This window comes from Saimiri boliviensis, chromosome 13 (genome assembly GCF_048565385.1).
Source record: "Saimiri boliviensis isolate mSaiBol1 chromosome 13, mSaiBol1.pri, whole genome shotgun sequence".
NCBI lineage: Eukaryota > Metazoa > Chordata > Mammalia > Primates > Cebidae > Saimiri > Saimiri boliviensis.
Genome location: NC_133461.1, coordinates 18,306,976 through 18,323,835, shown reverse-complemented (window position 1 = coordinate 18,323,835; position 16,860 = coordinate 18,306,976).

Here is a 16,860-nt window from a genome sequence, read left to right as displayed (position 1 = left end):
CTGCTATATTTCCAAAGTGTCTTGATATGTATTATTATGTATTACCAATATGTGTTACCAATACAGCATTATTTTATAGATAGTCTATCATTTTGATTTAGAGTCCTTATTTCTTAAGAGAAACAATGGTTTCCATTGTCTAAAAGGAAAATATATTTTGTAATTTTTGAAGTGGTAGCATTTTCTTTCTTTCTGGTTTAGTTATTAAATTCTAATGTCTTATATTTTTAAAAAATCAATAAATTATATTTCTAATTTTTTCAATATTTGACATCTTCTTGGCAGTCTGTATAACCACCAAGTCATAAATGCATAGCAAATTTTAAATATAGCGTGAGTGTGTGTGTATATGTGTGTATATGTGTGTGTATATATATATATACACACACATGTATACAATGTTAACAAAGAGTTTTATATATACATTATATAGATACATATCAACTTGATCTAAATTATTTTTATTCTTCATTCTTTTGAGTCTTTATTTATTTATTTATTTATTTAAGATCCAGAGTTTTGCTCTGCAGCCCAGGCTAGACTGCAGTGGTGTGGTAATGGCTCACACTGTAGCCTTGAACTCCTGGGCTCAGGTAAACTTGCTCCCTCAGGCTCTCCAAGTGCTTGGATTACAGACATGAGCCACCATGCCCAGCCCTTTATCCATATCTTTTTTAGTCTAGTTGTTCAGTAAGAGACGGAGGCAATAGAATTAAAAGATACAAATGTGCTGTTTATCTAAATTTTATTTTCTGTTTAATTTTCTCAAGTAGATAGCATTTAGATTTATGAGCAGTTGAAATGTGCCTTTCATAATGTTGTTATATTGCAGAGAACAGAGAATTCTCAGGTACTCAGGGTTCTCATGACCCTTGGGCTACTAAAAAATATTTCTATATTTTTGAAAAATGTTTCTACTACCCTACTGGCATTTATTCATAAAGTCTACTGTTCGAACAACTTTAGATCAGGCTCCTTGGAATTTGGAAAGGGCATCTTTGCTTCACACTACTTAATTCTTTCTCTATAATTCATCACTTACCCTCTCTGCACTGGCTTTGACGTATACCCTCAACCTCAGTCACTGCATCATTTCTCTGTCCAGTGACAGTTCTGCTGACTCTAAACCCAATCATCTCCACCTGATGAAGGGCCTCTACTGTATTTTCAGGTATATTGTAGAGTCTTCAGCTATTTCATCAGCTAGTATACACAGAGTAATGTTAAAAAACAGAGATGTTAGGATGAGAATGAAGGCCTTGTCTTGTTTCTTATTTTAATGTGAGTATATCTAACATACCTATGAAGCATGATATTGGTTTGGGGTTTATACAATTTGGCATGTTAAGAAAGTATCCATTAATTTTAACATGGCTAAGAGAGTAAACAGTTAAGAAAAAGCAGGGTGTAGAAGTGGGAGATGATCCTGACTTTACTGGAATATAATTTTATTATAATATCAGATGGTGGTGAAATCTCATATTCTTTGTGGAAATAAATCTTCTTTTCACATTTTTCCTGTCTAATTCTGTCGCTCTATTAGAGGTCAAAATGGATGGAGGCCAGGAATGTTTCCAAATCTACCCTCCTCTGCGCTGAGATCTATACTAATTCCTCCAAGGCTCTAGGAAACCAGTGTTTGGTACTGTCATATCCTATTTCTGTTGAATTTTACATCAGTTATATACCCAGCTACCAGAAAATTCAAATTGACCTAAGAAATTAGGTGATGTTTCCTAAATTGTTATGTTCAGATAATCTGTCTGAGTTTAAAATTCAGATTTGAATTGCTGACTGCTAATTTAAAATGTAAATGCCTAGCCTCACTTCACATATACAAAATCATAATCTCCATGTAAGAACTCCATAAATAATCCTTTAAAAAAAAAAGACAGACCCATATAGGTTTTAATTACAAGACACATTGAAAAGCATTTGTTTAGATAGAATGATTTTATAAATGTTGCCTGAAGAATGCCATATGTGTATTTCCTAGAGTTATCCAGTGAAATAAATTGTTCCAAAGTTTCTAGAACCCCCTTTCCCATACAGAGACACTCACTTTCTAAACCATGATCTTCAGACAATTAAAATAAATAAAGAAAAAAGACTAAACAAGGTGAAAGATAGAGTTATTGACCACGTGCTCTTAACCCCACTAAAAAGACCAAGTTACCATAAATTATGTAGGGCTCTACATGGGATCATTTAATAGCTATCTGGCTTCTCAGTATAACATACATATTGTTAAATAAATATAGAAGCTATTGTATTAAAATTATTATGCTGGTTTTCCTAGTATAAGCCTCAAAGAAAATATTCTAGTTGACATTTTTCTTCCATGACATAAAATTGTTTAGTATTTACAAAAAGAATGGTTAAACCTGCCAACTTGCATCTTGACAATAAATTTTAAAACAAAATAAGCAATCATGTCAATGAGGCTTTTAATAACTGCTCGTGATACAACAGAGCGTCTTAAATTATCATGAAGTAAGCACTTCATTTACATTTAACCAGGCGTGAATTGTATACTAATTAAACCATCACAGTGAGAGATACATCATCACGTGTTGAAAACACACAAACAGTTCTTAATTGGAATCTTACACAAGCTTTAAAAGGGGGCATAAAAATTGCATTTTCAGTTTGAATTGTTTTATCAATTGGGTGGTAGAGTAGATTAAAAAGATGAGACTTTAAATCAGAGCTTGACAAACCACTGCCAAATCAGTACCTGTTTCTGCAAATGGAATTTTATTGTGACATATCTGCACCCCTTCATTTGTGCAGTGTGTGTGTCTGCTTTTACATCATGAGGGCAGAGAGTGTCTGATCTGCAAAGGCTAGAACAATTGCTATTCAGTCCTCTATAGGAAAAGTTTGCTATTCTCTGCTTTAGATTGTTTCAGACCTTATTCTTTTACACACACACACACACACACATTATTTTGTGTCCATTTTATCTTAATTTTAAAAAGACTGTAGGTCTGCAAAGATTCTATGTCTGAATATGGTCATTCAGTAGGTAAGGGGAGGGCAGTACAGCATCACATGGAGTTTTGGAGGGACGTTATTCAGCCCATACCGTGGCACTATTAGGGATGAGGTAGAATTGGTTAAGGAAATTTTTCTGGAGGAGCTGAGATGTGAGCAGGGATGCAAAGATGAATGGGTGTTAACCCTTTGAAGGCAAAGGTGGTGTGTTACGGGTGACTGTTTGACAAGAAGTGGAGTTTGAAGAGTATCTGGCTCTCTGGGAAACTGTAGGATGTTTGGCAGCCCAGGATTTTAGTTGGTGGAGTCCCTTGAGAGAATGCAGGTCTTTGAGAGAGACAAGAAAAAATGACAATGGCCATATCTTTAAGTTTCAACTCATGTACCACTTGTCACTGGGACTTGAAGATCTAAGTCTATGCTTCCTTACTGATTCTGAGGACTTTTGTTATATAAACATATCCTAAAAGATTTATGTCAAGAATTGTGCTTTCAGCACTGTATCTAAGAAAATGTTGTATATCTCAAGTTCAAAAATAATTTCTTCCATATTTTTCCCTAGAAACTATGGAGTTTGGGGTTTGACATTTACATTTATCATCTATTTTGGCTAAATTTTTATATATGGTATGTGTATTGAGATTCATTATGTTGCATATAAATTTCAAGTTGTTTCTCCACTACTTGTTAAAAAGATTATCTTTCTTAATTGAATGGTCTTTGCATTTTTGTCAAGATCTACCGGCCATATATGTGTAAGTCTATTTTTGGAATCTCTATTTTTTTCATTGATCTATATGTCCTTCTTCCACAAATATAATACCACAAAGTTAACAGTAAGTCTTTAGGTCAGCTAATGTGAAATTTCCAACTTTGTTTTTAATTTTTCAGAATTTAGTTCTTATTTCTTGAGCATTTAGTATAAATTTTAGAATCAGCCTGTTGACTTCTACAAAAAAATTCTGCTAAGATTTTGATTAGGAATGTATTAAATATATATTCCAATTTGAGAAAAATTGACATCTTAACAATATTTCATCTTCCAATCCATGAACATAAAATGAACATAAAAACATACTCACTTATTTCAGTCATTTAAAATCAATGATTCAAGACTTTGTACTTTTTAGCCTACATATCCTACTCTGATTGCACCACTGACATATCTAAATTATTGTTATTTTTGGTGTAATATTAAATTGTACTAATCCGTTAATATCAATTTCTGTTACTACTATATACAAATACAGTAGAATTTCGTATGTTAATTTTTTATTCCACTAACCTTGTTAAACCTCTTGTCAGTTACAGTAGCTTCTTTTTGCAGATTTTTAATATAATCCAGTCAGCTGCAAACAGCTTCCTTTCAGATTTGTACTTTTATTTTTCTTGTCCTATTGCTCATAGTTTGATATTAAATAGTAGTAATAAGATTGCAAATCCTTTACTTGTTCCCAAATTTTAAGAAAAATCATCTAGTCTATTATCACTATATATAATCGCTGTAATTTTTGTAGATGCCCTTTATCAAATCAAAGAGGTTTCTTTTATTCCTAGGAACATTGTTTTATGAATGGATATGATTTTTTCACATTGAAATGATTTTTTTCTTCCTTAGTTTGTTAATATGAGTCACATTCTTAATTTTTGAATTTCAAACCTACTTATTTTCTGGGTATTCCTTTTTGTATATTGCCAGATCTGATTTGCCTCTATTTTGTTGAAGATTTTTCTGTCAACCTTAAAGAAAGGTTATAGTCTGCACTTTATTTGTAATATCCTTTTAAGGGTCTTAGTATTAGGGTAGTGCTGACTTTTTAAAATAGGCTAGAAGTATAGTCTATTTTGGTGAATGTTTCATGTACAATTTAAATATTGTGATTCCATTATTGATAGGTTGTGAATTATAGAAATATCACATAGATCATTTTGGTTGACAGCATTTTTTGGTTTTCTATGTCCTTCTTGATTTTACATCTATTCGTTCTATCAATTTCTGAGAGACTGATATTGAATTCTTCAATTATTACTGTGGACTAATCTATTTCTTGTTTTAGTTCTATCAGTTTTTGTCTCACTAGTCTTTTGCAAATAGAGTTTATTGTCAAGTCTTAACATCCCAAAGCTAAGTAACTTATGTATTAGAAAACCCTGCCTATACTTATGAAGTGTTTCCAAATACAATTCCAGCAAAACCAAACTACTCAGACAGCATGCCTTTCCTTTACTGGTATTGGTATGCCCCTAAAATGCTAGGTAAAACTCAAAGTTCTCTTTTCTAGTGGACATACACTATAAATTTTTGAAAATAAACCTTCAGTAAATATGGACATATAATTGGCAACAGATCTAATACATTCAGATTTTGTGCTGTCTTACTACTTTCTCTGATTTTATCCTGAAAAAAAAAAAAATAACCACTGAGGAATATTGTCAAAGATGGTACAGTGAGGTAGAAAAAAATATATGTGTACCTTCACTGAGGGACAAGACAATATACATAAACGTGAAGTTTTTTTTTACATTCATTTAAACATTTCTAATGGAAATAAACATTAAAACTCCTGGCATTTTAAAGTATTTTGGCTTTCACATTATGTCAGAGTTTATTTCATTCAATCTCAGGCCACTAAAAAGTGTGAAAATTATAGCTTTCTAAACCTAAGTTAACTTGACACAAAAATAATTTTACAAATGTTTTGTAATTATTTTATCCCATTACATGTTTATAAAAAGATTGTAACTTAATGGAATATTAGATAGCTAAAAAGAATTATGTAGCCATCATATTGCATGATTCTATTGTGCTTAAGATTATTAAAATGTGAAATATTTCAATAATAGTAGCATCAGTATGCTGAACTCTACACCTTCACATTGCACTATGTTTTCAAAAAAAAAATCTTATTTTTCAAAGAATGTCAAATATGTCAATCTGTGAATGCAGTTTGCCCTACTCTTCTTTGTTGCAAAGACAGAAATATGACAAACAGAAATATGAACAATAATCAACTGAAGAGATTGAAATATTTGGTATTCTAATCTAGTGTAACTAGTGATTCATAACAGTAAATAGGGATAGGTAAAAATACACATTTGAGACAAAATATTCACACGAAACTGGAAATTGCTTTTCCCATTTAGTCAGTGACAAGAATTTCTGTATTTTTTAACTTACCTGGCCATTTAGAAGATAGATGGTACAATTATTTGCTATTAACATGCCATATAACTCATACATCAATAAAATAAACAAAATAAATTCAATAGTAACCACAGCTTTTTCATCATTTTTTGGAAAATAAAAGGATCTACAGTATTTGGTTATGTCTTGCGGTGGTATTTTCTGGATGTCTAAATGTCATATTTGAAAAATACACATATATTGAAAAAACTTTGCATAAATGTAAAGAGCATTAAGGATTTTACTGAACTGGTAATCACAGCTTTAAACAGATGGTCTTGCCTATTAGGATATCACTTTTGAAGCAATCTTTATTGACATAAACTCTCAGAGTTGGATGGCTAGTTCTGAACATAATTAACCTATGCCTGGGTGTGTTTTATTTATAATCATCCAGCAAGAATGTGGTTGGTCATCAAATGTAACCTAAATTTTAATCACAAATGTCCAAGATTATTCTAAAAAGTAAGTGTTTAAGCTCTCTTAGCGCTACATGGAGAACAAAAATAATCAATTCCAGTTATTTGCCAGAAGCCAGAAAGTAGAAATTAGAAGGCTTTAGGGCAGCGTGTATAAATAGCAGGAAGGGACTAACACTGAGCAGTGCCTGTGCTCAGAAACACATACTATTTACGTGATATTATAATATCTTTGTGAAGCACCATCATCATGAACACAGGGAGGGGAACATCACACACTGGGGTCTCCTGTCTGGGGATGGGGGGCAAGGGGAGGGAGAGCATTAGGACAAAAACCTAATTCGTGGGGGGCTTCAAACCTGGATGATGCATGGATGGGTGCAGCAAATCACCATGGCACGCATATACCTATGTAACAAACCTGCACATTCTGTACATGTTTTTCAGTACTTAAAGTAAAATAAGAAATAAATTTAAAAAGAAAATATAGATAGAAAAAAAATCCACACACAAAAAATAGAGAAGTGTGTTAGTGATGGCAGCAGCAGCCCATCGGGAGCAGCTGCTGCAAAGACGCTAGCTGCAGCAGAGGAGGAGCAGCTGGGGGTGCCCTTGTCACAGAGCTGGGGACCCAGAAACACACGGGAGCCCGGCCCCCTTCCGAATTGGTGGAGTGGGTGCCGTGGGCTCCCTGGCACAACTACAGCCACCCAGCTGTGGCTGCGGGCCCAAGCATCCCTGTGCTCTCAGGGGCCTGGCAAGCCCCCTTCCCCTGCAGGCTCAGAAGTGCATGCTCCTGCTGCCTAGCCTTACTCCACTCCCAGATCCCATTCCCATTTCGGAGCAAAGTTGTGGCCAAGTTTGTCCACTGTCACAACCTGGCCAGATGTGCCCGCACTCGGAGCAGCACTGACACGCCGGTCCCCTGTCATCTCAGCCCCCTCTGGACTTTGGGAGTTGATGAGTACAGGAGGGAGGCTGAGGGGGCGCTCAGGGGCAGCTCAGCACAGTGCTGCAGATGCCCCTCATCATGAACTGCCTGGGTGCCATGAACAGAGGCAGGAGGCCGTCAGTCTCCTGAGTGGAAAAGACAGGTCTCCCAGTGAAGCCCCACCTTCAAGCCAGGAGGCCTGAGGCATGGGGGCCTGGCCGCCGGTGCCATGGACTGGAGTGCTAACTTATGATGCTTTTTCCAGGCCTCTGATGGCCACCTGTAGACCAGTCAGTATGCACTTTCTCTCCTCTGAAGCCCATGCAAACTTGTACTGAGACAGACTCAGGCAGACATCGGGAAGACCTGCCTGCAGAGAGGAGCTACCCACTGTGGGTCTCCTCTGGGCTGACAGCTGAGCAAACAATGCGACAACCTGCCTGCAGAGAGGAGGGGTTACAACGGGTCTCCTGAGAGCTGCACTACCTCTCCGTAAAGCACCTCTTCGCCTTACTCATCCTCCAGCTGTCTGCATACCTCTCTCTTTCTGGACACAGGACAAGAATTGTGACTGCCAAACGGCAGGACAGAAAGAGCTGTAACACAAATAGGACTGAAACGCACCCACCTGCTTGCCACATTGAGAGTGACAAGGAGAGAAGAGAGGAGAGAAGAGCTGTGGCCCTTCAAGGATCCCAGACCTAGGAGCTCCCCAAGCCAGGGCTGTGACACCATCTTTGGGGTTCAGTGGTCCCTGGCGTCTCCAAGCTTCTGGTTTCTACCATGTACCCTGGTGCCCACAGTTGAAGCTGCTTACAGTATGTCTGGTCCAGCTGCAGCCTCCCAGGAAGCCAATGCCCGTGCTGGTTCCTGGAGCTGCCTGCCCTACCACAGCCAGAGCTTCTGGCTGTGCACAGTGGCCGGACCCCAGGCTTGCTCCCTCACGCATCTCCCCTCTCTGCACCTGGCTCACCCTTGGCAGGTATGGGATCCAGGCCGGTAGTGCAAGCCAAGTGCAGCCTGCCAGGTCGAGTGGGAGGAATGAGAACAGCAGGCGTGAACTAAGCTCAGTGAAAGGTACCACCAGCCATAGAGGTTTCCAGCTGGCAATGCAACACCTCGAGGGTCCTGTGACATTAGTCCATTGTGGTGCTGTAAAAAAATACCTCAGACTGTGCAATTTATAAAGAACAGACATTCATTTCTCATTTCTGGAGGTTGGTTGTCAAAGATTAAAGTGTAGGCAAGTTTTGTATCTAAGGGCCCAGTGTTTACTTCCAAGATGGCACATAGATGCTGCATCCTCTGAGAAGAGAACCCTGTGTCCTCACACGGCAGAGGGGGTGGAAGGGGAAGGGAATGCTTTGTTCCACCTGGAGCTCTTTTATAAGGCTGTTAATCCCACTCATGATGACAGAACTCTTGTGACTTAACCAACTCCCCAAAGTCACACCTTTTAAACTGTTGCACTGGGATTAAGTGTCAACATGAATTTTAGAGGGAACAGCATCAATAAAAGCAAGGAGGAAACCAAATGAGGAAATGAAATAAATTGTCTGACATGACACAGACAGAACCTAGAAAAACTGGGACTTTAAACTCATTCTAATTACATCATTCTATCATTGAAGTAAAAACAAAAAAATCTTCTGAAAAAATTCCAAGTACCATCATTAACCACGGACTTACATTTTAATGACACCAGTTTGTTAAATATTGATGACTCTTTCCAAACACTGTATTTTCCATTCAGTGCTAAAACTAGCTAGAAATGGTGAGCATCTTCCTTTAGAGATTTTATATGAAGCTATTACTGGCCCATCATATGTGGTACAGGGTTAATGTGTTTTACCTAAGATCTAGACATTACCTAATCATATGTGTTAATGGTGGAAAATGGAGAGGAGCAACCTAAATAGTGAATGATTTCATTAAAATCTATGTTTTTGGTATTTCTATTTTACATGCTTAATCTGTATTCTAGGATAGTAATCTTTAGATTGTTTTTAGTTAAAATGTCCCTTAAATATTGATCTACATTTGACATTAAGATCATTTACATATAAAATGCAAATTTATTTTAGCTAACAGGGATTAAACCATCTCAAAATTATTAAATTAGCATAATAGTTTTACCTCTTAAAAATGTAATGCCAAGGGTATCATGGTAAAATTGACACCCACTTGCATCATGATGGTAACAGGACATATTGGTACAAACATTTTGTAAATAAATTTGGTAAAAATCAGATGAGTAATCAATCATGCTTGTATTCAATCATATATAATCTGATATCTGAGAAAAAGTGCAAGGCATATGAAAATCTATATATATTGGCCATTGTCATACTATCTAAAATATTTTTATAGTATTAAAGATTTATGCACTATTTTCAATATCTGGTTAAGTAATCATGTATCCAAATTTGAGATAATGCCATGCAGTCAATAAATATAATAATTTTAAAGATTACAGAACTTTATCAGAAAACAATAACTAAAAGAAAAGAAATTTATTAACTCTGGCTGAGACTATAAAGTATGTGTTTAAGAAATGGAAAAATAAGGCCGGGCGCGGTGGCTCAAGCCTGTAATCCCAGCACTTTGGGACGCCGAGGCGGGTGGATCATGAGGTCAAGAGATCGAGACCATCCTGGTCAACATGGTGAAACCTCATCTCTACTAAAAATACAAAAAATTAGCTGGGCATGGTGGCGCATGCCTGTAATTCCAGCTACTCAGGAGGCTGAGGCAGGAGAATTGCCTGAACCCAGGAGGCGGAGGTTGCGGTGAGCCGAGATCGCGCCATTGCACTCCAGCCTGGGTAACAAGAGCGAAACTCTGTCTCAAAAAAAAAAAAAAAAAAAAAAAAAGAAATGGAAAAATATAAACTTGGTCTATATAAAAAGATGAAATTGTAGGTAATATATTTTTCTTAGAAATACAGTTATTTTTAAAGCATAGCTTCTCAAACTTTAATGTGCAGACAAATCGCTTAGAGATTCTGTTATTATGCAAATTCTGAGTCAGTAAGTATGGGTAGGGTATGAAACTACAAACTACATTTTACAAGTTCCCAAGGACCAGAACTTCCACATATATATATACACACACACACACACACACACACATACACACACATATATATGGAATATATATATAAATATATTCCATATATATTAAATATTCCACATATAATATATATGAATATGAATATATGAATATGAAAATATATGAATATATTCCATATATATGATGGTAACAGGACAATATATATGGAATATATCCATCAATATATATGGAATATATAATCCATCAATATATATGGATTATATATATATAATCCATTAATATATTCCATATATATATACACACACACATAAATACATATATATACATATTTTTTATAAATATATACATTTACAACTATATATATTTCCCCAGAAAGAATCTATTTAGTTTCCACTTGAAGAAAATTAGTTCTGGCCATAATCTTGGGACAAATAGAAAGTGAAGTAACCCTCCCCAATGATGGCTAAAATACATGCTCTGTCAGAAATATTGCCTCTCTTGTTCTGCCCTTTGTTGCAAAGCATAGAGAAGTTTTTGGCAGTGGTAGATGAACAGCAGTGGCTGTCTGATCAGTAAACAAGGAAATTAATTGATTTCCATTAAATCCTAAACTTCCTCCTGCTACCCCAATAACTCCTCCTCACTCCAGTCTGTGGTTATCATCCTCTCCCACCCCTGCATTTCTTTTGGCTGTGCTAACTATTAAACTTGATTTTTATTTGTCTTTCGTAGTTAAAGACTATACTGAAGATCGTCCTAGTGCCTTCCTTGATTTTAGCTTTTGACATAAACCTTACAAGTGGAACTAGGACTAATACTGGCTTTTACTTAACTGATACACAGCTTCATTTCTAAGAGAGAGGGAGTCTCTTAGATTCCCTCTATTGTTTATAATGTTATCTGATCACCGAGACCTTGACGTTCTGGTTCACTGCTGTTTTCCTAGCACACAAAATACTTGCTTCTCCTAGTTGGCACTCAATAAATATTCTTAGAATAGATGAATAAATTAATATCCATACTATTTTGTCACTATTTAATTTTAAATATTTTATCATGGATTCATTAAATATACCTTTGTTCTTGATTATTTTGTTTTGTTTTATTCAGTGTCTTCTTAAATATTGTACAAAGGCAATTGCCTCACTTCCTTCCCCTGGTTTTGGCCCTGCATACGCCAAAATGCAACATCTGCCATTGAAACGTTAAATTCTCTTTTTTTAAAAAAAGATTTTATTATGCCTTAATAATTAAAAATAGAAATATTTAATGGAATGTATATTTATGTTCTTAAGATTTTCATAAGAATTCAGATTTTGATTTGTCTATTTGAACACGACAAAATATAGCCAAGTTTTGTACCATTTTGGCTATTATGACAAATCAAATGAGACAAAAATAGAGATGAGAATAATAAATAATACATTTCTGCTTCATAAAGGTCAAATGCCACCATTTCATTTAGGTAGAGGACAAGGGCAGATTCAAATAAACTTCTTCCCAGCTAGTCAGCACCCTATTCGCATGGTGAGGGGACATGCTTCTCAGATCCCACACTGTATACATAAACTTTCAAGAGTTAATTAACTGCCAGTGTGTATAATGGTAAGACAAACTGTTTATTTCCACTGTGGTTTTCAGGAGAAAATCTTGGGTGGGGGCTGCTTGCATTTATTGAATGAACCTGAAGGTATCAACTCAATTTGGGTTTGAGGCATATGAATTCCTTGAATTTCTTTAGTCATTGTCCTTTCCTCCCCAATTTTACTCACTTTTTTTTACATTTTCTGTTTATCCATGAAACAGTGACTACAGGAACACACAAGATGAAAAATTAACAACATTGCATACCATTTAATGATGCTTATAACACTTTCAATCCCAACACCTACACCCTACACTCCACAGGCTGATTTTCTCCTCAAATTATCCACTATGGTGGAAAGCGTATGTTATGTACAGGTTAGCAGATATGTAGAAGAATGCTTTAATTGCAAATCCTTCATCCTGATCCCAAAACTTTGCTATGGTTAGTAAAGCTTTGAGATTTTTAAATAACAATTTTAGTAATCAAACAAACCTCCTGAGCTTTAGGAATCTTAGAAAAAACTCATAAGAGATTAGATACCATACCTAATCCTCATTTACTGATAAAATTTACATCAAAGGTACACACACAGGTATGCATATTTTTCTAATATTGGCATGGAAGCTCTCACAGAAAAATATTTTATAATGTAAAACCAAAAAACTGTTCCTAGACTGTCATCTATACACTATTTAGTATCAATTAACAGGTTCCACATTATGCTTTCTAATGCTCATTTAGCATACATTCATATATAGTGAAGAAAATTACCTAAAATTGCATGTCATACCATTTAAAATCTGCATACATTACATATTCCACATGCTGAAAGTAAATGAAAATATGAATTCAGCATGAGGCTGGAGATTGAGATCAAATCCTACTTGGATATCATGACATAAGTTTCACACATGAAAATTTTTGACATTCCTTCATACTGCCCCAAAGACCTAGAGAAAAGTTCTCAATAAATCAGGAACCTCCTTAGAGAAACACACACCACCACTTTCCCCCATGCTCCCACCCATGTAACTTCGTGCCTACAACCTCCTCTATAGGTATAGTCGATTATTATTTGTGACAGTTACATTCTATAAAGTTACTATAAACATAATTTGTGAATATTGAATATTGCTCCTGGGAAAAATGCAAGATTAGCTTCCTGGGAGGCTGTGATCACAACATCTTCATCAACTCTTCAATGCCTAACTTGGTTTTATCATTTAGTATTTAAGGAGGCTTAATTTAATATATATATTTGATTTGTTAACATTGAGCCCATGATCAACAGCACCAGAATTCACAGCTGAATGAAGATTATGTAACACTGATTTTCTTTATAAGGCACATCACAGCCTGCATGAGCTGACAAACACTAGTCAGCACTTCAGCACTATGCTTGGGGTCATTTTAAATAGAGCAATCACCAATAAAAAAGCGTGAAAGCAAGAAAAGTGTAGAACTAGATAGGTCATAAACAAGAGGACATTTGTTTACAGTGTAAAAACTGAAATAAAAGGGCAGCAGGTTGCCTTGTTTGACCTCAGCTGGGAACATATGGGTCAAAAGACTCTATTATGCATGTCCAGGAAAGGTGCCATGAGTATTTTAGCAAGTAGACACATTTGCAAATACAGAATCTGTAATAATGAGAATCAACTAGGTATGTTTATATACATATCCTTTTAAAATCATCATATTAATATTCTCTACTCGGAGACCACCACTGAGAGTCCTGAAAGTACAACTATTCCTAACTAGTCCCATAGGATTTGGCACAGAAAGGTGCCAAATCTGCAAAATACGTAGAGGAAAGTCACCTTATTGAAGGAGGGAATCATATTAGCCTACCACAATATGCTGATAGTAAACACATATGTTTGTAGAGATATGAGTAGTATAAACAAAGCTGAAAAGGGACTTAAAGTGATCTGATTATTTTTAGAAATAGAAATGAAAAAGCCCAAGGTCACCTGGTCAGTTATAGCAAAGTAGGAACCAGAAATCTGAACAATCCCCCCTTCTCCCAGTCCTTTTTTTTTTTTTTTTTTGCAAAACTATATTCTTATGAGCCACTGGGATTTTCACGTCAGCAGTTAGCTACACAGCAACATAAATATATTCATTTAGTGTCAAGATAAATAATGTGCATTTAAAAATCTATACTAGTAATACAAGTGAGATATAAACACTCTGTACTCAGCTGGCTTAATTCTCTAATTTGGCATCCATCAGCAAATAAACAAACAACTTGCTAATAATATGGTGAAAAGCAAGTTTCTTTTTGACTGTTTTTTTAATTGGAGCACTGTAACAAGCAAATTATTTACAAATGCAGGGATTATATTTTCTCTATCTACCACATTGATAAATTAAATACGATAATTTTTCTTTACATAGAGGAATAATGGGAACATATCACAGCAAACAAACACAGCTTATATGACCTTACCCTTGGTTTTGTTTGGTCCCAGAAGCGAAGTTCTTTGTGACTTTCAGCACAGTTATTTGGGGGGTAACAATTTTTTAAGAATATAAATAGTCAAGATTAATTGATCATATGAAGCAGGAACAGTAATAAATTATAAATCACCGAATCAATTTGGGCAAATATCCCCCTTCAGACTTTTCTTGGCCCTCATTTGAATGAAAAATTAAACTAGTTTTTTGGTATTCCCTCCTATAATGAAACTCTCTTTTCATAAACTTTTACTGAAATTAGAAGCACAGAGTAATTCAAAAGAATATGGCAAAATATATTCCTCTGCTAACTAATCACAACAGCACTCCAAGCCATATGTCATTCAAAGGAAATGACAGTAGAAAAAGCTGTCCTTGCCTAGGGTTGTGCCAGTATCTATTAGGTCTCAATGCCAGGAGCTCAGATGAAAGCCATATAGACTCATTTCTTCTGACTTTCCTGCCACCCAGAGGACAAAATACCCGTGTTTCTTAAAATAACCATGTTTCCAAATTGCATATCAACAGAACACTCTGCATTTCCATATCCCAAAATACTGTAACTCAATTAATAATCCAACTCTAAAATTCAGAGCATCTGTATAGCATTCCCTCAACTATCAAGCAATTATATCTCCTCCCTTTAAAAAATGTCTCTAGGTCACTTATGTACATAGCTTCTACTAAACAGACAGTAAAGTCATTAGCACTCAAACAGAGAAAAGTTATAGAAGATTCTTTGCTTCTTTCTCTGCATAGAAGTCATCACGTTGTTTCTAGCCATTTGGGAGATTAAGTTTCACTTTCTCTCACTGGTAAAATCAGTTCCAACTTCCACTTCTCACAGTCAATTCAAGACCCTTGGTCAGCCCAAACAGCTTTGATCAAATTGTTAGCATTTAACATTTTAGCAGGAATATAGTAGTGCTATCACAGTTAATGTGAAAAAGAATCATCGTATTTCCAATTTATTCCATTTCCAATTTATTTCTTTCAATAGTCAAAAAGTAAAACTGAAAATTATCATGCTACTTCTTGTGATTTTCCTTTTAAGGTTGTTTTTCTTGTTCTCAGTAACAAATAACCTTCATCAGATTTATCAGGTGAAATTTAGCAATTACATTCTTAATCTGTAGAATGGAAACGGTAAACTTAACTTGCATCCTACTTGAAAAGAATTTAAAAAACACAATTAAACAAAGTAACTCATACCAACTAGAGCTGCTTACGTTTTCACAAAGCAGTTTGAAGTCAGGAAGTAGGATGGGCTACATCTTCACGGAGTTTTGTAAAAAAGTAGAATTATGTGGGAACTGAGTGCAGAAACCCTCCATACCAAATAATGCTGGCTTCTTTTCCAACTGATATTTTAAATTAGTGAAATCTCTCAAACTTTCTATCCCAATAATACTTCTAGAAATATTATGATATAGGAGATCCAAGATGGCCAAATAGGAACAGCTCTGGAGTACAGGTCCCATCAAGAACAATGCAGAGGGTGAGTGATCACTGCATTTCCAAACAAGTTTTGACTGTCCACAGACCAGGAGATTCCCAGACTGAAAAGCACCACAAGTTTCCAGCACAGGTAATTCAGCCAGCACCTCAGTCTCTGCAAAAAACTCATGCAAATCTGGGCAAGCATTTCAACTCATGCCTGGAATGCCTGGGAGACAGAGCCATGTATTCAGCTGAAAAAAGAGGGGCTGAAACAGGGAGCCGCATGATCTGTCTCAGCAGGTCCTAACCCCACAAAGACCATCAATCTGAAATGCTCTGGACTGAGAGTTTCGCAGCAAGTGCTGCTGGACCTTGGATGGTCCAGCTCAGTGATGGGAAGGGCATCAGCCATTACTGAGGCAGTCCACTTTTACCAAGGAGGTCCACCATTACCAAGACAGTCAGCCATTAGTGAGGCAGTCCCATTACTGAGGCAGTCCTGCATTATCAAGGCAATCCACCTTTACTGAGGCAGTCTGCCATTACCGAGGCAGTCTGCCATTACCAAGGCAGTTCTAACTATACCTCTGTAAACAAAACCACAAGGAAGTTCACATAGCAGTTGGGCAGAGCTCACAGCAGCTCAGCAATGCTTCTGCTGGCAGATTATGACTAGACTACCTCCTTGTTGGGCAGGGCATCTCTGAAAAGAGGCAGCAGCAGGAACTTATAAATAAAGCCCCACCTTCCCAGGACAGAGCACCTGGGA